Genomic DNA, 24,404 nt, shown 5'->3' with positions numbered 1-24,404 from the left:
TTTAAGTATAACCAATATATTTTCCAGGACAACCCCCTTAGTACTTTAAATGACTCAATAGTCAAATATTTCACATCTCTGTTCCCTAAAATCGTCACCTGCAGAACCTTTGTTATAGAAATACAATGGGTGGAATTTTAATTACACACATATTGTTACAGGTCAGGACTATATTACTGATCTGTGACATTACTAATATATATGGTGCCTTGAGAACCTTTCAATCATTTTCATAGAAAGAGGCAAGTTGCCATCATTATAAATGGAACAGTTGTTACTGCTGTGGAATATGAATAGATCTGCTAAATGCTATATTAAATGTTTAAGAGCCACAAAGTAAAGCCAAAATTAAAGTGTTATGCTAATAGGAGACTGGTGTATCTTGGTTGAAGTTCTCTTTAAAGTCAGGATATGGCCATATACACATGTAATGAGATTTTTGCAAACCCAAATGTTTTCACATTGCTTATTCATTTTAAAGTTAAGAGTTATTGCTTTAATGTAAGCCATGTTGAATAACACACAAATATCTATTAATGCAATTTTGTTTTTGGAACACTTTGAATTTGGCTGTTTTTTTCACATCCATTCTCTTGCCAAAATTTCACAGTACGTAGGCAAGCCCTGAACATGAGCAATAACTTGCACTTCCAGCAAACAGCTGCTGGAGATAACCACGCTTTGTGGAGATTAGCAGTGTTGACATGTTCTTTTCAAATCCTGAATCAACCTGTTTATCGTGAGGTATTTGCCATTAACATGACTTGAGCTGTCTATGAATTAACACACACTTCAAGGTAGGTTAACCCTTTTTCTCTGAGAAGACACTAGAGGTATTGTAAGGGTCTAAGGTAATATTTAAGCTAGAAAATACAGTCATTCATCTTAGTTGTACTCTTAAAGGGGTTTTCTGACATTTATATCATTGGTGGCAGTAGGGGAGACGCGTTGTGCGTAAAATAAAGAAACACACATGCTCACCTCACGCTGCTCTCTCGCCACTGGTGGCCAGTGCTCTGTACGTCACCGGCAGTGGTCACATGGGTTGTTTACCCACGTGATCGCTGCAGCCAAGGGGAGGTCAGCAGTGACATCATCAGTGATGTCCTGTACACCTGATTCAAGGCTTCTACATTGGAAGCCTACATGATTTGTTTACGGGGCATTACCAGGCCTGCTAGCTGGGTGACATCACCTGTCAAATGCCATGGTGCCAGACTGCTAAAACTGTGGTCTGGCGCTGCTAAGTAAAGCATTTTAATATAGCCCAAAACTATTTTAAAAAATAACTTGGAAAACCCCTTTAAAGGGTTGCACAGCATTAAAAAACACATGGCCTGTTTCCTCTAAAAACAGTTCCACAAGTTGTATGTGGCATTACAACTCAGTGTGCCATTCACTTCAGTGGGGCTGAGCTGCAATACTACACACAACACATGGACAGGTTGAAGAAAAGAGCCATGTTTATTCTTTAGAATGTTCATACTTATACCGTAATGATGATAGTTACAGTATAACAACTTTTTATATTTTTCTAGGCAACTGCATTATGAGCACATTGCTAAAATAGTGTGGCAAAAAAATAACTCTACTTACAATTTAATAATAAATTGTATAATAATGGAGATTGGCACCATTTAAACCTTTATGGATTCCATTTCTAAATAAATGGCATACAGTACAAAAGGCTGTGATCTAGAAACAGAAGAGAGAATGTTATGATGCACTTTCAAGGAATGTGCACCGAGTTTCATCTCCGCACAGATCTGCAGGGTTATTGTCAGATTCCTACCATTATAAATGACCACTTTATTACATGACTATGTTTTTTTATCCTATACTTACAATTTAACAAGCCATAAAGAACACAAAGGAAAAATGTGATAGTGTATCAGCGTCATTTCCTTCTACAGAAAAATCAATGCTTTTGTTAGGTCAATTATGAAATTTGAGTCCCTGGTTTCTGGGAGAGCGTTTGCCTTTGGCGGACCACTACCTGGCTGGGGAGTGACGGGGAAAGACCTGCTTAGTTTCCTAGAATACCCTGAACTGACCAGGTCATGCAATTTACTGCCATTACACAAACTGGCCATGTCTGTTTGGCAAATTTCCAAAAATATCCAACATTTTACAGATGTGGTATCAGATCTGCAGTTATCGTACAATCCAGTTATAGTCTGCTTACAATTTATGCCAGATTGTGGGTACTGGGCCATGCAAGGTAAAAACACATTGGGAGATTTATACGAAAACAATGTGCTAATGTCATTTACCTAATTGAGTAAAAAATTACAAACACCCCAACTTCAGTTATTTAGATATTTCCAATTATGTCATGCGCTAAACTCAGTTATATCCAATTATCAAATATCCAATTATTCCACAATAGGAATACTAAAAAAGATTCACAAGGCGGAGCTCCAGGGGAGGGGGAGATGATGTACCAAATAATATAATTAGAGATGAAAATTAAATTCAACTCACCCTGACGTACCCGGATATTCCCTAGGGAATACCGGAACATTAGAATCAAAGTTGGCAGTGATTAGTTCTGATTGATAATCCAGTATCACTGGTCTTTATGACATCCACATCATGCAGAGCGTCATATAGGGACTCCGAATATACAAGTATATTGGAATAAAGACGATATAAGCAGGAACTGAAAAGGCCCAGCGCTCCAGTGAGCAAGATAATTACTGATGTTAAAGCAATAGGGAACTTACTTTACAGGGGTGCCTCTGGTAAGTGCACCCCTAATCCAAGTTAGCGTAATATATATATAGGTAGTTAGTTGCAGAAGAACCTGTGATTGTGGTTCTTCCCCATCTTACTACCTATATATACTACCCTGACTTGGATTAGGGGTGCACTCACCGGAGGCACCCCTGTAAAGTAAGTTCCTTATTGCTTTACCATCAGTAATTATCTTGTTCACTGGAGCGCTGGGCCTTTTCAGTTCATGCTTATACAATAGGAATACTAAAATCTCAGGGACCTAAAGGTTTGATTTCCAGATTATATACACATTTATTGTCAGCCCAACTCAGTTACAGCCCTTTGGCTGCATATGATAAGAGGAAAACCTGTATCCCTACGCTATCGTCAGAGGAATAGCAGGAAGTGATGAACTCGCATTTAACAATATCTCCGGCTATTAACAACAAACTAATACAGTTATATATTGTTCATTAGTCCTATTTAACCCCAATCAGACTTCAGAAAATGGGCAGGATTCCCACATTGGCATGTTATAGGTGTCACCAGCTGAATGCAGGATTCTTGCACTTAATATGGGAATGCCCACACATTGTAGCATTTTGGGCAGATATATGCACATTTTTGTCCCCACTCCTACCTCTCCCCCTTACTTTGAACCCAAAAATAGCATTGTTTGGTTTAATGGAAAAAGGAATATGGCCACTTCATACCCAATGATAACATTTTTTCTCAGAAAAGTTTTGTTTGCGGTCAGGAAGGCAATAGCTATGAAGTGGATGTCTGTGGAACCGCCCTCTGTTGGGAGCTGGAGGAGATTGGTAAATATAATAATTCCATATGAAAAGATAATATACCAGCATAGGGGATGCCCTGACAAATTTCGGAAAATATGGGAGCCATGGCTTGACACGCACCACACATTGTAGACAGAAGAGCTGTAACAGGTTTGATGGGTACTATGAAGTTAACTGATAAAACACACAAGGAGGCCAATAAGTTTATTGAAATGCTTATAAAAAAAATTGATGTTAATGAATTTTGTTTAATTTCTGTTGATAAGATATAGTAGGAGAGGGAAGGAACAGAGGGGAGAAGAAGAGAAGGAAAAAGGGAAGGGAGAAAGGAAAGACCTTTTGTTATTTCCCTATGACAATGTTAGGCTAGAGTCTGTGAAGGACATTCTCTAGTAATACCTCTGCAAGCAGGTTGTTACTATTGGATCTCTTTCACAGACTCTAATATACACCCCCAGCTTTCTGAAGAAGAAGCTGTCTTGCCTCAAAATGTGTTATTTGCTGATTTAATAAAGATAAATTAAGCTTCATTCTTTGGCTTCCAGTTTTGCGTTTTTCTACTAAGGTTGTGTCTTATCCCAGCACTTTCCTTTGTACCCTATTGCAGCTTCTTTTGTGTGGGGGGTGGAGTGGGGGTTTCAAACTGGTAGCAATAATGGAGGAATCCATTGTGGTCTTTGCTGTGGGTGTCCTTCTCTTCTGTACATACCACTGCATGCAATGTCTATGTGACACGATTTAATAGTGCCAAAACAGTACCACCATGATGCCCAATCTATCCCATTATCATGGCCAGATAATATTGCCATACTGTAATACATGGGAGTGCCAGCTAAGATCTTACAAAGAACAGGCCAACAGTCTCTGATATAAGCTGCGATACGTTTGTTTCCCTCTATGTGTTACAGTGAAATGTGGGATGACCCTTGCTATATTATCCCTAGCTGTGATGTTATCTAGATGCAGAATAGAGTAGATTACCTCACATTACTTGTTCCAAAGCTTGATGGTTTCTCATCTGCATTACAGAGGCAACACACTTGAGCAGAATTGTGTTGGTGGAGTTTGCATGCCCTAGGTTGTGGTGGCCACAAATTAATTTCTTCTTTGGTCTCCACTATAGCCTGGTACTGGTATTGAATCGCTGAATGTCACCGTCACCTGGTGGTGGCTGTGACACTCTTTCTTCCTCTCAGTCAGTTACTGGACCTTTGTTACTTGTGGTTACAGCTATTACTTTCACATCCCTCAAATCATTGCATATAAATGCTACCATCTTTTGCTTTTCGGATGAACGATGATTTTTAATTCACCTTAAAATCTATTGTTCGGCCAGGCAGCTGATAGCAGGGACCGCATGCTGTGTTTCTCCATGGGTGTGCTGATAACATTGTATTCAGATGCAGTCTCGTGGCAAAACTGAGGGGCTGTATGCAGATAACAGACCACCTGCTGTTATCTGCATTCAGCACAGGGAGGCTCATTTACATGCAAATGAAGCTACATGTTCTACATGAAGGGTTGAATTCTGCACCAAAATCAGCGTTCAAAATTCACACCAAATGGTGTGGTTTTTGATGCGTTCTTTCACCTGTTCACACTGGCCGACAGTCACTTGGTTTTTAGCTCATCTAAAAACTAAGCAACTCAAACAAGTGAGTGGCTTTTGCCCAGTACCCTGTCTGTGACCAAGTGTACATGGGGCAAATACTGCTCGAATTCGCTTTTTCCAGCGATTGTTTGGGCGATAAGCACTCCATGTAAAGGTGTCTTTAGATGATGAAAATTAGAGCTGCAGCTGGAGCAATGTGTATCTAGTGGGAGAAGTGTCTGGTTTATGTGTTGTGTTTTCCTCTAGCAAATGACAATTTTTCTAACTAGCAAATTTAAAATATATCCGTGATATATGACAATGACCATCTGCATCCGAAAATATGGGATTACTTTTAAGTGATGCTTTATGCAAATGATACTTTTGGACACTTAATCAATATCATGTGCAGCTGGATAACTTGCAGGTAAAGCAATGCTTTTACCTCCTCCCAAAGAAGAAAAATTCTACAGTTTGCAATAAACACTATTGAATATGGAAATATTTGTTTTGAATATTGAGTATAATAATTATTTTTAATAAACTAAACATTGAAGAAGTATTCCACTCTGTTAATACATTCTGCTGACGATAAATGATCTTCAAGTAGGCTGGATCCTTGGCTATTGGCATACTATTGGAAGGGAGCATAAAGAAGTCAGTCAACCCCTCTTAAAATCATTCTTCAATAAATACAGTATGCTTGTCTTTGTATATGACTGAGGCCTCATACTTTTTTATACATGAGTGTAATTTGAAGGAACACAAATTGACAATATAAGATGTCCCTGTCATGAAGAACCATAGTAACAACATGTAATATGACAATCAATTGTTTAGGGGCATCATTTATTTTTTGCTTAAGACACTTTGTAAAATTTGCCTTACTTATACCTAATTGTATTTTCAAACTATTTTCCTATAACAGTATCCACACATTCTGCTAATGTATACTAAAAATACAAGCTATTGTATCGCAACTGACTTATTCATGTTCTGTATTTCTAAAAACACATGTGAAGTGGTGAGCATTATTAATTTTTCATGTGACCTCTGCCGCCTTTCAGTTGCAAAACTCATTAGGGCCTGGAGTGTAGAAAATATAAGTAACTGTATTCATAATTGAACTGCAGTACATAAACTGTGGGTTATTCATCAACCACATCTGTTATAACTATAGAGAGAGGCAATAGATAAGGATAGACATTAGCCTGCTTAAGCTTCAGGGCATAACAGCATCTATTTTTTAATAGAGGAATTGTGGTAACTTGAACTGTCCTAAGACAGAAAGAAAATCTGCTGTATACAACAATCAATGGCATGTTCTTCCTATATGATATTTTCCATATATCCACAAACAAAAAACTGGAGTTCTTTTTGGGTAATGTCTAGAGATGAGCGAGCACCAAAATGCTCGGGTGCTCGTTACTCGGGACGAAATTATCGCGATGCTCGAGGGTTCATTTCGAGTAACGAACCCCATTGAAGTCAATGGGCGACCCGAGCATTTTTGTATATCGCCGATGCTCGCTAAGGTTTCCATTTGTGAAAATCTGGGCAATTCAAGAAAGTGATGGGAACGACACAGCAACGGATAGGGCAGGCGAGGGGCTACATGTTGGGCTGCATCTCAAGTTCCCAGGTCCCACTATTAAGCCACAATAGCTGCAAGAGTGCCCCCCCCCCCAACAATTTTTGAAACTTCTGAAAAGCCCTCATTAGCAATGCATACCTTAGCTAAGCACCACACTACCTCCAACAAAGCACAATCACTGCCTGCATGACACTCCGCTGCCACTTCTCCTGGGTTACATGCTACCCAACCCCCCCCCCCCCTGCACGACCCAGTGTCCACAGCGCACACCAAATTGTCCCTGCGCAGCCTTCAGCTGCCCTCATGCCACGCCACACTCATGTCTATTTATAAGTGCGTCTGCCATGAGGAGGAACCGCAGGCACACACTGCAGAGGGTTGGCACGGCTAGGCAGCGACCCTCTTTAAAAGGGGTGGGGCGATAACCCACAATGCTGTACAGAAGCAATGAGAAATATAATCCTGTGCCACCGCCATCAGGAGCTGCACACGTGGGCATAGCAATGGGGAACCTATGTGCCACACTCTATTCATTCTGTCAAGGTGTCTGCATGCCCCAGTCAGACCGCGGTTTTTTATAAATAGTCACAGGCAGGTACAACTGGGAATCCCCAACTCCGCAATGGGAATTCCATGTGCACCCACAGCATGGGTGGCTCCCTGGAACCCACCGGCGGTACATAAATATATCCCATTGCAGTGCCCAGCACAGCTGATGTAATGTCAGCTGTAATGCAGGTGGGCAAAAAATTAATTGGATTACACTGTAGGCGAGGGCCCCAAAAAATTGGTGTACCAACAGTACTAATGTACCTCAGAAAAATTGCCCATGCCCAACCAAGAGGGCAGGTGAAACCCATTAATCGCTTTGGTTAATGTGGCTTAATTGGTAACTAGGCCTGGAGGCAGCCCAGTTAAAATAAAAATTGGTTCAGGTGGAAGTTTCAACGCTTTAATGAGCATTGAAACGTATAAAAATTGTTTACAAAAATTATATGACTGAGCCTTGTGGGCCTTAGAAAAATTGCCCGTTCGGCGTGATTACGTGAGGTTTCAGGAGGAGGAGCAGGAGGAGGAGGAATATTATACACAGATTGATGAAGCAAAAATGTCCCCGTTTTTGATGGTGATAGAGAACGATGCTTCCATCCGTGGGTGCAGCCTACGTATTGCTTAGGTATTGCTGCTGTCTGCTGGTGAAGAAGAGAAGTCTGGGGAAATCCAGGCTTTGTTCATCTTGATGAGTGTAAGCCTGTCGGCACTGTCGGTTGACGGGCGGGTACGCTTATCCGTGATGATTCCCCCAGCCGCACTAAACACCCTCTCTGACAAGACGCTAGCCGCAGGACAAGCAAGCACCTCCAGAGCATACAGCACGAGTTCAGGCCACGTGTCCAGCTTCGACACCCAGTAGTTGTAGGGGGCAGAGGCGTCACCGAGGACGGTCGTGCGATCGGCTACGTACTCCCTCACCATCCTTTTACAGTGCTCCCGCCGACTCAGCCTTGACTGGGGAGCGGTGACACAGTCTTGCTGGGGAGCCATAAAGCTGGCAAAGGCCTTGGAGAATGTTCCCCTGCCTGCGCTGTACATGCTGCCTGATCTCTGCGCCTCCACTGCTACCTGGCCCTCGGAACTGCGCCTTCTGCCACTAGCGCTGTCGGATGGGAAGTTTACCATCAGTTTGTCCACCAGGGCCCTGTTGTATAGCATCATTCTCGAACCCCTTTCCTCTTCGGGAATGAAAGTGGAAAGGTTCTCCTTATACCGTGGGTCGAGCAGTGTGTACACCCAGTAATCCTTAGTGGCCAGAATGCGTGTAACGCGAGGGTCACGAGAAAGGCATCCTAACATGAAGTCAGCCATGTGTGCCAGGGTACCTGTACGCAACACATGGCTGTCCTCACTAGGAAGATCACTTTCAGGATCCTCCTCCTCCTCCGGCCATACACGCTGAAAGGATGACAGGCAAGCAGCATGGGTACCCTCGGCAGTGGGCCAAGCTGTCTCTATCCCCCTCCTCCTCATGCTCCTCCTTCTCCTCCTCAACGCACTGAGATATAGACAGGAGGGTGCTCTGACTATCCAGCGACATACTGTCTTCCCCCGCCTCTGTTTCCGAGCGCAAAGCGTCTGCCTTTATGCTTTGCAGGGAACTTCTCAAGAGGCATAGCAGAGGAATGGTGACGCTAATGATTGCAGCATCCCCGCTCACCATCTGGGTAGACTCCTCAAAGTTTCCAAGGACCTGGCAGATGGCTGCCAACCAGGCCCACTCTTCTGTAAAGAATTGAGGAGGCTGACTCCCACTACGCCGCCCATGTTGGAGTTGGTATTCCACTATAGCTCTACGCTGCTCATAGAGCCTGGCCAACATGTGGAGCGTAGAGTTCCACCGTGTGGGCACGTCACACAGCAGTCGGTGCACTGGCAGATTAAACCGATGTTGCAGGGTCCGCAGGGTGGCAGCGTCCGTCTTGGAGTTGCGGAAATGTGCGCTGACCCGGCGCACCTTTCCGAGCAGGTATGACAAGTGTGGGTAGCTTTTCAGAAAGCGCTGAACCACCAAATTAAAGACATGGGCCAGGCATGGCACGTGCGTGAGGCTGCCGAGCTGCAGAGCCGCCACCAGGTTACGGCCGTTGTCACACACGACCATGCCCGGTTGGAGGCTCAGCGGCGCAAGCCAGCGGTCGGTCTGCTCTGTCAGACCCTGCAGCAGTTCGTGGGCCGTGTGCCTCTTCTCTCCTAAGCTGAGTAGTTTCAGCACGGCCTGCTGACGCTTGCCCACCGCTGTGCTGCCACGCGGCGCGACACCGACTGCTGGCGACGTGCTGCTGCTGCTGACACATCTTGATTGCGAGACAGAGGTTGCGTAGGAGGAGGGTGGTTTAGTGGAGGAAGCATACACCGCCGCAGATACCAGCACCGAGCTGGGGCCCGCAATTCTGGGGGTGGGTAGGACGTGAGCGGTCCCAGGCTCTGACTCTGTCCCAGCCTCCACTAAATTCACCCAATGTGCCGGCAGGGAGATATAGTGGCCCTGCCCGCCTGTGCTTGTCCACGTGTCCATTGTTAAGTGGACCTTGGCAGTAACCGCGTTGGTGAGGGCGCGTACAATGTTGCGGGAGACGTGGTCATGCAGGGCTGGGACGGCACATCGGGAAAAGTAGTGGCAACTGGGAACCGAGTAGCATGGGGCCGCCGCCGCCATCATGCTTTTGAAAGCCTCCGTTTCCACAAGCCTATACGGCAGCATCTCCAGGCTGATCAATTTGGCAATGTGCACGTTTAACGCTTGAGCGTGCGGGTGCGTGGCGGCGTACTTGCGCTTGCGCTCAAACAGTGGCGCTAGCAACGTCTGGACGCTGCGCTGAGAGACATTGCTGAATGGGGCCGAGGACAGCGGAGGTGAGGGTGTGGGTGCAGGCCAGGAGACGGTAGTGCCTGTGTCCTCAGAGGGGGGTTGGATCTCAGTGGCAGGTTGGGGCACATGGGGAGAGGCAGTGGTGCAAACCGGAGGCGCTGAGCTGAACGGCCTTCGTCCCACCTTGTGGGGTGCTTGGCCATCATATGCCTGCGCATGCTGGTGGTGGTGGCTCCCCAGCTGATCTTGGCGTGACAAAGGTTGCACACCACTGTTCGTCGGTCGTCAGGCATCTCTGTGAAAAACTGCCACACCGTAGAGCACCTTGACTTCTGCAGGGTGGCCTGGCGCGAGGGGCGCTTTGGAAAACAGTTGGTGGATTATTCGGTCTGGCCCTGCCTCTACCCCTGGCCACCGCACTGGCTCGGCCTGTGCCCACACCCTGACTTGGGCCTCCGCGTCCTCGCCCGCGTTCACATCCTCTAGGCCTACCCCTACCCCTCAGCATGCTGTATTACCAGTAGTGCAGAAACAGAACGCTGTAATTAAATGTGCCACTTATTGGCCTGTGGTTGGAGGCTGACTTCGCTTACGGAACGCACAGCAGAGCCAGGAAATAATTTTGCACAAGCCTGCTGTAACACTTAGTTGCCTGCGTATGAATTAGGAGGACAACTACCCCCAGCACAGACCCAGTACACTGAGGACAGTCACAGGCAGCCCAAATAGATTTTTTTCCCCAAATGTTTTTGGAAAGGCCCACTGCCTATATTCAATAAATATGTCTTCTGTCCCTGCGTCACCACTACTGGCCCTGGAGTATGTAAAATAACTGCAGACTGTTGCACTGTGGACTGGAATACTGCGGTGATGTAACAGCCAACACAGAGCCAGGAAATAATTTTGCGCAAGCCTGCTGTAACACTTAGCTGGCTGCATATGAATTAGGAGGACAACTACCCCCAGCACAGACCCAGTACACTGAGGACAGTCACATGCAGCCCAAATAGATTTTTTTTCCCAAATGTTTTTGGAAAGGCCCACTGCCTATATTCAATAAATATGTCTTCTGTCCCTGCCTCACCACCCCTACTGGACCTGGACTATGTATAATTACTGCAGGGCGCAATGCTCTGCACGGCCGATATACGAAAAAAAAATGTGCAACACTGCAAAAAGCAGCCTCCACACTACTGCACACGGTTAGATGTGGCCCTAAGAAGGACCGTTGGGGTTCTTGAAGCCTAAAATACTCCTAACGCTCTCCCTATAGCAGCTCCGGCACCAGCAGCACTGTCCCTGATCTCTGTCAGAACGCATCTGTGGCGAGCCGCGGGAGGGGCCGATTTATATACTCGGGTGACACCTGATCTCGCCAGCCACTCACTGCAGGGGGGTGGTATAGGGCTTGAACGTCGCAGGGGGAAGTTGTAATGCCTTCCCTGTCTTTCTATTGGCCAGAGAAGCGCGCTAACGTCTCAGAAATGAAAGTGAAAGTAACTCGAACATCGCGTGGTACTCGTCACGAGTAACGAGCATCTCGAACACGCTAATACTCGAACGAGTATCAAGCTCGGACGAGTACGTTCGCTCATCTCTAGTAATGTCGCAAACCTGGACCATCTCAACATGTGACAAGGGACAGACCTACTTCTACTCCCTCAATCCTGTGCTAGTAGCAAGATGTATCATAGATCACACTGCAACACAACTCTACGCACCCCTAAAATACACACTGCCACCACTGGCATTTTTACTGTAAGGCAGATCAGATTCCTAAGTACGGTCATGTACTGTGGTACAGACACTCACTGCACAACAGCAGTAAAAGTTAATGCTCTTATCAGTGACTATAGTTTCTTATAGAGCAACAAGGACTGAACTTATTGAAGGTTAATGCTTTGATATGAAAAGGTGAAATGCTTCTAAAAAGTTACAAAAAGATAATATAAAAAAGACATACAATGGAAAGCAACTTGGACCCTTCTTAGTAAACAAAATTTGATTGAGCTCTCAGAGAATGTTAATGCCTAAAATGACAGGGATGAGGCCTCTCAAGGACTCTTAAAGGAGATGTCCCGCGCCGAAACGGGTTTTTTTTTTTTTTAACCCCCCCCCCGTTCGGCGCGAGACAACCCCGATGCAGGGGTTAAAAAAACCACCCGCACAGCGCTTACCTGAATCCCGGCGGTCCGGCGTCTTCATACTCACCTGCTGAAGATGGCCGCCGGGATCTTCTACCTTCGTGGACCGCAGCTCTTCTGTGCGGTCCACTGCCGATTCCAGCCTCCTGATTGGCTGGAATCGGCACGTGACAGGGCGGAGCTACACGGAGCCGCTCTCTGGCACGAGCAGCTCCATAGAAGACTGCTGAAGACCCGGACTGCGCAAGCGCGGCTAATTTGGCCATCGGAGGCCAAAAATTAGTCGGCTCCATGGAGACGAGGACGCCAGCAACGGAGCAGGTAAGTATAAAACTTTTTATAACTTCTGTATGGCTCATAATTAATGCACAATGTACATTACAAAGTGCATTATTATGGCCATACAGAAGTGTACAGACCCACTTGCTGCCTCGGGACATCTCCTTTAACGATAATGATACCTTTCCACCCCATATTCTACCTACAGGTTTGAACCATCATCCCGGAAATCTTTACGACCAGAATTGGTGCATCATTGGCCGCTGCCAACGTAAACTTTTAACTATGAAATCCAAAGCAACGTAGCAACTGTGTGAATCCACTGTTCCAATTTTGGAACATTGGCAGATAAAAGATTAATCAGTGTTCCTGTATCAAGGCAAATAGAGTTCCCAAAATGTTTATCAAAATAACTCAGAATCTAAAGTTACCACAATGCCTCAGTGTCCATGAGATATTGGACCTCTTTATTTTCAAAGTAGGTTAACAGAATGGAAGTGCCAGCAAGTAGGTCTTCTAGGTGTTGTAGTCTGCCTTTGTCCTTTGCAAACCCCACGTTATACCCCACTACTATAAGAGGCTCTATTTTAACTGTTCTTCTCTGGGGTGTTGGTACTCAGACTGACACTGCTAAGCGGTGTGCTCCCAGTCTCCACAGCTCCAACATTGTAATCTCGACAGTCACTTCTACTTCCACCTTTCTTTTGTGGGATTACTCAAGATTCTGGTCGCTGACCGTGGAGTAAACCGGTTGTCTTATGAAACCAGCCTGCAAATCCCTTGATGCCTGAGCATTTATCTACTTTTGACTTGACTCCATTCTTCTTTGATAGCTGAGAGAAACTCCTGTAATTCTTTTACTATCTTCTCCGAGACTTCCTCTTTCATTTGCAACTTTTCCGCATCAAACTTTGTGAGGGAACCCCATATAGCCCAAAGTTAGTATCCTTGTTCCATGCCACCACCTCGGGTTGTACCTTATGGAAACTCATGGAGGAATCAACTAAAACTCATCTCTGCGATATCTGTCTTAGGTCTGCACTTTTCAATCTGGTGTCTCAGAAACTGACCCATATGCCCCAGAGCCCCCATATAAATTAGATTTTTTAAAAATCCTAATTATTATATCCTGCAGGACATTTGCATATTGCAGGATGCTTTTGTCCTCCTAAAATAAAGTGAAAAACTGGGTTTGTAGATTGCCTGCATGAGAGGTCTTGCCAGAAATGACCTGATATTTGAAAGATTGCTTCTAGAGTTTTAGAATCTCATTCTGGTCTTAGTAACACAGTCTTTTGTGAATCTCCCTCTATAACACCGAGGGCTAGTTCAGGTTGAATCTCTGGGACCATATTATCTAGTCTTAGAGTTCCCTTCCATCTTTTGATCCAATCAGACAGCATTATGTTCTGCCCATTAAATGTAATCAAGCGGTTGAATATAGCTCCCAACAGTAAGACCATCACAGGTGCCTCACCACTAGTGGCACTATATGTTGCAGCCATCACACTAGTACTTTCCATCTCAGTCATCATATCCTACCTACTATGCCAATTTTATAACAGGTGCAGAATATGACTCCATTGATGGAGGAGCTTTACATCAGTTCAGTTGAACAAAAACTGCTTTACTGAATGCACAATAAAGAATAATATGGCAATAACATACAACTGTAATATTTGTCTAGAATGTAAACAGTTTATTAATGTTTGATTTATGCTATAACTCGGTCGGTATGCTGTGAATAGGGTGTCATTAATATCATGCATGCAATATAGAATTATCACAGTCAATAAATGGTTTACCCTGGCCAGGGGTAAATATATCCACAGATACTACTGCAGGAACTTTGGTTAACCAAATAATTAAATGCGCTAACTGAAATATGCAGTCACTGTTCCCTCAGCAAATTATTCACACAGTACCATTAGTGAGGTTGTACAATGATGAATTTAAAATAATCTGTTTTACTGGAGGAGAGCCCAGGTGATGGTACTCATGATTATACACCACTAAGGCTTGAATATCCAGATACTAGCTGTTGGTCTATCTATAAGAAATAGGGGTCACGGAGAGCGCCACACACTTTATATATAGACCACAATGATAGACGTGTGATCACTCACCTGGTGCAAGGCATATCACCCCAAGGTGATTATGCCTGCACCCAACATCCTGGTACGCTTGTAACGATTACTTTATCCAGGAAGTAACAGAATCCAATGACAAAAAATATCCAAATTACTGGAGAGCTGCAGGTCACAATAAAACTCCGTGCCTCATCTGAGGTCGGATAAAAGCCAAATAGAACTACAAGAAAAAGCTGTGGACCTGCGCTGCTTTCATACATAAAAATCAATATTAAAGGGGTTGTCCCGCGAAAGCAAGTGGGTCTATACACTTCTGTATGGCCATAATAATGCACTTTGTAATGTACATTGTGCATTAATTATGAGCCATACAGAAGTTATAAGAAGTTTTTCACTTACCTGCTCCGTTGCTAGCGTCCTCGTTTCCATGGAGCCGTCTAATTTTCGGCGTCTAATGGCCAAATTAGACGCGCTTGCGCAGTCCGGGTCTTCTTCTTTTCTCAGTGGGGCCGCTCGTGCAGGATGCCGCCTCCGTGTAGCTCCGCCCCGTCACGTGCCGATTCCAGCCAATCAGGAGGCTGGAATCGGCAATGGACCGCACAGAAGCCCTGCGGTCCACCGAGGGAGAAGATCCCGGCGGCCATCTTCAACCGGTAAGTAAGAAGTCACCGGAGCGCGGGGATTCAGGTAAGCGCTGTGCGGGTTTTTTTTTAAGTCCCTGCATCGGGGTTGCCTCGCGCCGAACGGGGGGGGGGGGGGTTGAAAAAAAAAAAAAACCGTTTCGGCGCGGGACAACCCCTTTAAATGTCTCAATAGCCAATGTTTCGATAGAGACAAAAAGAAATTTTTATTTCATGCACATAAAAAAGTGAGGTCTTAACCTCATACAATCGTATAATAATACTTGCAGGATCCTATGCGACGCGTTTCGGCGTAATACACGCCTTTCTCAAGCATCTGCTCTTGCTGGTGGTCTCAGCACTTGCAGTTGGTAGTTGCAGCTAACATTTTTTTTGGGACAATCGTCAGACCTTCCTCTGGCACTCACTTTGTAACAGATGCTTAGCTTCCTTCCTTCCTCCTCTTAAGGGCGAGCACCCACTGGCGTTTTTTTACCTGCGTTTTGCGTTTTGCGTTTTTCCTGCACAGGCATAGAGATAACATGTGTTCCTGTCCACTGGCGTTTTTTTTGCGTTGCGTTTGCGTTTTTAACATAGGAACTGTCAGTTGCATATGTGTCCTTATTTTTCTCCATGGAAATTAATGGTAAAGCCGCGAAAACGCCGCGAAAAACGCGGCGAAAACGCTGCGTTTTTTTCCCGCGGAAAACGCAAACGCCAGTGGGTGCTCGCCCTCAAACCCCAGCTCTCCAGTAGCACTGGGGCAGCTCACTCCTCACAAGGCTCTCTGAAAAAAAAACTGCTGAGTCACTGAGGACCTGCCCTTTATACCTAGCCTGTAGCCAATTAAGGGACAGCAAATTCCCTGTCCAGCCACATTAGCAAAATTACAGTAAAGAAATTACAGTCATGTGACCTATCTGCAAGAACATATACAGTCTAGCAATAATATGTATAGCGCTATAAGCATGGATATTTAACCTTTTACATATTCATAACAATTAACACATGACAAGAAAAACTGGAAATATGATTTGTTCTCTGTTTTCTTGGGTGAATTTTTTATTCTACTCTGCTATTTCATTGCTATCTTAAACTACCGTATAACAGATGCTGGATTTCCATTAATCACAACTCTTACTTAGCCCAAAGGGTTTGTCACCAAGTTTTCTCCATACTTTAAAGCATACCTAACTTTCCAGGTGATTTTTCAGTATAAACTGTTGTATGTGCACATGAGGAGTAGCAATATTTCTGGTTATTATATGACTTGTATGTAGAACATTTCAACAGTTTTTCCCTTTGCAGGCTGCATTTCTAATTTTCAGTTGGTACATGAAGACTAGCTGCTATGTGGTCTTTCATACACTGCAGGGATCAAGAAGATGAGATTCTGCTCCTCTATATCTCTTACACACATAAACAGCAACAACGAAGACAGCCTTAAACAGCAGTAATGAGCACTGTAGATATGAAGTGAGTTAAACACTTACTAAAAAACATAGAAACATCTCAGTGTGAGTCCATGTGCCCCTGTCTGTCACCAGCAGCTTCCCCCTTCTCCTCCTCATAGACTTCTATGGGCAGCATGAGACCCACGCCACTTCCTGTAATCCATCTTGGTGTCTCTACTGCTAGAAATGGATTTCACATGATTGCATGCGATGGACAAGTAATTAAGAGGGGGTACCCCAGTGGCTAGCAATTAAGAGTGACATTTAAGCATTATTGTAGGTTTAATAAATATATAATTTACACTTTTGCTAGTTATCACATTAGCTATCACATAAGCACAAGTTTGTTGAAAAGTTAATGGCCATTTAAATGACATAATCTGATTTGCTATGTAGTTGCTCTTCTCCACTTTTCATTTTTACTACCGTTCTTGTGGTGTAAGTATCACATCAGTTATGGCAATATATTCATGAACCATGAAGCTCGATAACGATGGTTCTGCTCTGACAGAGGAGTAATGCAGTGCATGGATTAATTGAAGGACCTAGTAAAAAGTCAAATTAAATAGGATGATGTACAGTACAATAACAATCAATGAAATGTGATCAGTAAAATGCTTCTGTACTAAACCTACAGGGGAGTCATTATAGCAAGTGTATAGGTAAGTTTAGTCCCTCAACTTCATAAGATGACACCAGTGTTAGAAATGGTACATGACAGATGGGAGACCCTGTAACATAATTTGCATTGGGCCTTTGAAGGCTTTAAACTATGTCTCTATAAACATGCATCTGTTATCTATGGGTCCTCCAAAAAAAAGCTATCTTCAACTTCAGCGAAAAGTAGAGGGTCTTAACATAGTCTGTTCTAAGTGGCATCAAATGGTCAAGATTAACGTATGTGAAGCTTGTGTTGTGTACCAAATTTACATTATAATGTTTTTAAATGCATTGACATCAACAGTGGAATCAGGTACTGCTTTGTCAGCGGGGTGTAGGAAATAACAGTTATTGTAACTATTTCTCAGGGGCTGCAGCTATCCCTGACAGTATATGATTTATCTTCCTCGCCGGAGGAAGGAGATTTATAAGAATATTGACCTGTTCACATATAAATTAATGGAGCATAACTTTTTGGTATTTATTTTTAGCTGCACCACAGAAGTTGCCCTTTAAGATAATTCTAAAAAATAAAGTCATTTTATTATCTAAATAGCAGTACTTAATTGAGCCATCATTAAAATATCACCCTGACATATCGTCTTTTCGACTTGTTTCATCTACTTCTATTTTCTGTGTTACTTTGTATTCACTAAGTTTATAACCTCTGCATAAACTCTTTGATCATTAATCTGCAGCAGTTATACAGGTATTGATGTTAGAACCTCCTTTAACTATTTCATTGCAGAAATCAACTTCATTTGTATGTCAGGTGGAGTAATAGGGCAAGTATTTTTCTCTTTATTGCTGAACAGCTTTTGTCTTTCTAATTTTAATACAGCAATGTCCCTATAAGCACAGCTACCCTAGAAGAATGAACTTCATTTTAAAGATGCTTTTAAATCATGTTCAGTTAGGAAAGGGAATACCATGCTCACTACTACCATGTTTACTTGATAATAAGACCTACTCTGATAATAGGCCCTACCCTGATTTTCAGGGGGACTTGAAATATAAGCCCTCCCGGAAAATAAGCCCTAGCTACACTAGATTAAAAAAATAGCTATTCTCACCCACCCGGCGTCATCCTGGTTTTTCGCGCTGATCACCGGCGCTGCGGCAGGCTTCTGTGTCCTCCATGCTAAAAGCATTCTCTTCCTGGTAACAGGGCTTTGAATATCCTGCCTCCAGCAAACGAGTGCTGTGATTGGATCACGAGTGCCATGGCTCAGCCAATCAGACCTGGCGCGCCATCATTCACGGCTATTCAGTGAATGGCTGTGATTGGTTCATCGAGTGCCGGCTCTGATTGGCTCAGCCACGGCACTCGTAATTTGCTTGCTGGAGGCAGGGTATTCAAAGCCCCGTTACCAGGAAGAGAATGCTGTCAGCGCAGAGGACACTTCAGTCTGCTGCGGCACTGGAGACCAGCACGAGGCACCAAGACACCTCCGAAAATAAGACACTTTGCCTGTTTTGGGACAAAAATTAATATAAGACAGTGTCTTATTTTCAGGGAACACACGGTAATACAATGTTTCGATAAGCACAATGAACAACATGAGCATCCATTGATTGGGCACACATGTCATGTTCTGATTTGCCTTGCCTTACAGTTAGAGATGAGCGAGCACCAAAATGCTCTGGTGCTCGTTACTCGGGACGAAATTTTCGCGATGCTCGAGGGTTCGTTTCGAATAACGAACCCCATTGAAGTCAATTGGCGACCTGAGCATTTTTGTATTTCGCCGATGCTCGCTAAGGTTTCCATGTGTGAAAATCTGGGCAATTCAAGAAAGTGATGGGAACGACACAGCAAAGGATAGGGCAGGCGAGGGGCTACATGTTGGGCTGCATCTCAAGTTCACAGGTCCCACTATTAAGCCACAATACCGGCAAGAGTGGGCCCCCCCCCCCCCCCGTCCCAACAACTTTTACTTCTGAAAAGCCCTCATTAGCATGGCATACCTTAGCTAAGCACCACACTACCTACAACAAAGCACAATCACTGCCTGCATGACACTCTGCTGCCACTTCTCCTGGGTTACATGCTGCCCAACCCCCCTCCCCCCTGCACGACGCAGTGTCCACAGCGCACACCAAACTGTCCCTGCGCAGCCTTCAGCTGCCCTCATGCCACACCACCCTCATGTCTATTTAGAAGTGCGTCTGCCATGAGGAGGAACTGCAGGCACACACTGCAGAGGGTTGGCACGGCTAGGCAGCGACCCTCTTTAAAAGGGGTGGGGCGATAGCCCACAATGCTGTACAGAAGCAATGAGAAATATAATCCTGTGCCACCGCCATCAGGAGCTGCACACGTGGGCATAGCAATGGGGAACCTATGTGCCACACACTATTCATTCTGTCAAGGTGTCTGCATGCCCCAGTCAGACCGGGCTTTTTAATTCATAGACACAGGCAGGTACAACTCCCTATTGTGAAGTCCCTGTGGACCCACAGCATGGGTGGGTGCCAGGAAGCCACCGGCGGTACATAAAAATATCCCATTGCATTGCCCAACACAGCTGAGGTAGTAATGTCGTGCTTAATGCAGGTGGGCTTCGGCCCACACTGCATGCCCCAGTCAGACTGGGGTTCTTTACAAGTGGACACATGTAGGTTAAACTTCGTGTGCACCTACAGCATGGGTGGCTCCCTGGAACCCACCGGCGGTACATAAAAATATCCCATTGTATTGCCCAACACAGCTGAGGTAGTAATGTCGTGCTTAATGCAGGTGGGCTTCGGGCCACACTGCATGCCCCAGTCAGACTGGGGTTCTTTACAAGTGGAAACAGATGCATTTATAATTCCTTGTGGACCCACAGCATGGGTGGGTGCCAGGAAGCCACTGGCGGTACATAAAAATATCCCATTGCATTGCCCAACACAGCTGAGGTAGTAATGTCGTGCTTAATGCAGGTGGGCTTCGGCCCACACTGCATGCCCCAGTCAGACTGGGGTTCTTTACAAGTGGACACATGTAGGTTAAACTCCGTGTGCACCTACAGCATGGGTGGCTCCCTGGAACCCACCGGCGGTACATAAAAATATCCCATTGCATTGCCCAACACAGCTGAGGTAGTAATGTCGTGCTTAATGCAGGTGGGCTTCGGCCCACACTGCATGCCCCAGTCAGACTGGGGTTCTTTACAAGTGGAAACATAATTCCCTGTGGACCCACAGCATGGGTGGGTGCCAGGAAGCCACCGGCGGCACTTAAAAATATCCCATTGCATTGCCCAACACAGCTGAGGTAGTAATGTCATGCTTAATGTAGGTGGGCTTCGGCCCACACTGCATGCCCCAGTCAGACTGGGGTTCTTTACAAGTGGTCACATGTAGGTTAAACTCCGTGTGCACCTACAGCATGGGTGGCTCCCTGGAACCCACCGGCGGTACATAAAAATATCCCATTGCATTGCCCAACACAGCTGAGGTAGTAATGTCGTGCTTAATGCAGGTGGGCTTCGGCCCACACTGCATGCCCCAGTCAGACTGGTAATATGTACCTTAACAGTAACCGCGTTGGTGGTAATGTGGTGGTGACTGCGGACCTAGTAGCGCGGTTTTATTTTGTTGGTTTTCGGAATGTGGCCAGGATTAAGTGGGCCGTGGCGGGGGATGTTTTTGAGGCACTACGTGTCCTCTCCACGTGTCCGTGGTTATATGCACCTTAACAGTAACAGCGTTGGTGGGAAATGGCCTCGCCGCCATCATGTCTTTGGGAAGCCTCTGTTTCCACACCCCAGAGACATACCATTAGCAGCGGTATAGGCAGAGCCCATAATTAGTAACATTTCAGCCGTAGCATTAGGACAGGCCCCACTAACATATAACTAGCAGCATTATAGGGGGAGCACAGTATTAGTTCCATTTCAGTAATAGTAGCACTCAAGACAGGCCCCAGTAACAATTCCGAAGCAGCAGTATAGTGGGAGCGCAGTCTTCGTTCCATTTTAGTAATAGTAGCACTCAAGACAGGCCCCAGTAACAATTTCGAAGCAGCAGTATAGTGGGAGCGCTGTCTTCGTTCCATTTCAGTAGCTGCAGTATAGACAAGGCCCAAGTTACATTTATGTAGCTAAAGTGTAGGCCAACCCCACACACCTTTCTGTACCATGAGTGCAGGTGAAGAACATAGAAATTGCTATGATTACACTGTAGGTGAGGGCCCAAAAAAATTGGTGTACCAACAGTACTAATGTACCTCAGTAAAAATTGGCCATGCCCAACCAAGATGGCAGGTGAAACCCATTAATCGCTTTGGTTAATGTGGCTTAAGTGGTAACTAGGCCTGGAGGCAGCCCAGTTTAACGAAAAATTGGTTCAAGTTAAAGTTCCAACGCTTTTAAGAGCAATGAAATGTATAAAAATTTTTTAGAAAAATTATATGAGTGAGCCTTGTGGCCCTAAGAAAAATTGCCCGTTCAGCGTGATTACGTGAGGTTTCAGGAGGAGCAGGAGGAGGAGGAGGAATATTATACACAGATTGATGAAGCAGAAATGTCCCCGTTTTGGATGGTGAGAGAGAACGATGCTTCCATCCGCAGGTGCAGCCTACGTATTGCTTAGGTATCACTGCTGTCCGCTGGTGGAGAAGAGAAGTCTGGGGAAATCCAGGCTTTGTTCCTCTTGATGAGTGTTAGCCTGTCGGCACTGTCGGTTGACAGGCGGGTACGCTTATCTGTGATGATTCCCCCAGCCGCACTAAACACCCTCTCCGACAAGACGCTAGCCGCAGGACAAGCAAGCACCTCCAGGGCATACAGCGCGAGTTCAGGCCACGTGTCCAGCTTCGACACCCAGTAGTTGTAGGTGGCAGAGGCGTCACGGAGGACGGTCGTGCGATCGGCTACGTACTCCCTCACCATCCTTTTACAGTGCTCCCACCGACTCAGCCTTGACTGGGGAGCGGTGACACAGTCTTGCTGGGGAGCCATAAAGCTGTCCAGGCCCTTAAAGACTGTTGCACTGCCTGTGCTGTACATGCTGCTCGATCTCCGCACCTCCCCTGCTACCTGGCCCTCGGAACTGCGCCTTCTGCCACTAGCGCTGTCGGATGGGAATTTTACCATCAGCTTGTCCGCCAGGGTCCTGTGGTATAGCAACACTCTCGAACCCCTTTCCTCTTCGGGAATGAGAGTGGGAAGGTTCTCCTTATAGCGTGGGTCGAGCAGTGTGTACACCCAGTAATCCGTAGTGGCCAGAATGTGTGTAAAGCGAGGGTCACGAGAAAGGCATCCTAACATGAAGTCAGCCATGTGTGCCAGGGTACCTGTACGCAACACATGGCTGTCTTCACTAGGAAGATCACTTTCAGGATCCTCCTCCTCCTCCTCCTCCACCTCCTTCTCAGGCCATACACGCTGAAAGGATGACAGGCAAGCAGCATGGGTACCGTCAGCAGTGGGCCAAGCTGTCTCTTCCCTCTCCTCCTCATCCTCCTCATGCTCCTCCTCCTCCTCCTGAACGCGCTGAGATATAGACAGGAGGGTGCTCTGACTATCCAGCGACATACTGTCTTCCCCCGCCTCCGTTTCCGAGCGCAAAGCATCTGCCTTTATGCTTTGCAGGGAACTTCTCAAGATGCATAGCAGAGGAATGGTGACGCTAATGATTGCAGCATCGCCGCTCACCACCTGGGTAGACTGCTCAAAGTTTCCAAGGACCTGGCAGATGTCTGCCAACCAGGCCCACTCTTCTGAAAATAATTGAGGAGGCTGACTCCCACTGCGCCGCCCATGTTGGAGTTGGTATTCCACTATAGCTCTACGCTGCTCATAGAGCCTGGCCAACATGTGGAGCGTAGAGTTCCACCGTGTGGGAACGTCGCACAGCAGTCGGTGCACTGGCAGATTAAAGCGATGTTGCAGGGTGCGCAGGGTGGCAGCGTCCGTGTGGGACTTGCGGAAATATGCGCAGAGCCGGCGCACCTTTACGAGCAGGTCTGACAAGCGTGGGTAGCTTTTCAGAAAGCGCTGAACCACCAAATTAAAGACGTGGGCCAGGCATGGCACGTGCGTGAGGCTGCCGAGCTGCAGAGCCGCCACCAGGTTACGGCCGTTGTCACACACGACCATGCCCAGTTGGAGGCTCAGCGGCGCAAGCCAGCGGTCGGTCTGCTCTGTCAGACCCTGCAGCAGTTCCCGGGCCGTGTGCCTCTTATCTCCTAAGCTGAGTAGTTTCAGCACGGCCTGCTGACGCTTGCCCACCGCTGTGCTGCCACGCCGCGAGACACCGACTGCTGGCAACGTGCTGCTGCTGACACATCTTGATTGCGAGACAGAGGTTGCGGAGGGGGAGGAGGGTGCTTTAGTGGAGGAAGCATACACCACCGCAGATACCACCACCGAGCTGGGGCCCGCCATTCTGGGGGTGGGTAGGACGTGAGCGGTCCAAGGCTCTGACTCTGTCCCAGCCTCCACTAAATTCACCCAATGTGCCGTCAGGGAGATATAGTGGCCCTGCCCGCCTGTGCTTGTCCACGTGTCTGTTGTTAAGTGGACCTTGGCAGTAACCGCGTTGGTGAGGGCGCGTACAATGTTGCGGGAGACGTGGTCGTGCAGGCCTGGGACGGCACATCGGGAAAAGTAGTGGCGACTGGGAACTGAGTAGCGCAGGGCCGCCGCCGCCGCCATGCTTTTGAAAGCCTCCGTTTCCACAAGCCTATACGGCAGCATCTCTAGGCTGATCAATTTTGCAATGTACACGTTTAACGCTTGAGCGTGCGGGTGCGTGGCGTCGTACTTGCGCTTGCGCTCAAACTGTGGCGCTAGCGACGTCTGGACGCTACGCTGAGAGACATTGCTGGATGGGGCCGAGGACAGCGGAGGTGAGGGTGTGGGTGCAGGCCAGGAGACGGTAGTGCCTGTGTCCTGAGAGGGGGGTTGTATCTCAGTGGCAGGTTGGGGCACAGGGGGAGAGGCAGCGGTGCAAACCGGAGGCGGTGAACGGCCTTCGTCCCACCTTGTGGGGTGCTTGGCCATCATATGTCTGCGCATGCTGGTGGTGGTGAGGCTGTTGGTGGTGGCTCCCCGGCTGATCTTGGCGCGACAAAGGTTGCACACCACTGTTCGTCGGTCGT

Source organism: Eleutherodactylus coqui, chromosome 5 (genome assembly GCF_035609145.1).
Source record: "Eleutherodactylus coqui strain aEleCoq1 chromosome 5, aEleCoq1.hap1, whole genome shotgun sequence".
In the NCBI taxonomy this organism is placed as follows: Eukaryota; Metazoa; Chordata; class Amphibia; order Anura; family Eleutherodactylidae; genus Eleutherodactylus; species Eleutherodactylus coqui.
The sequence above is the reverse complement of the archived record's forward strand: the minus strand, read 5'-3'. Positions refer to the sequence as shown.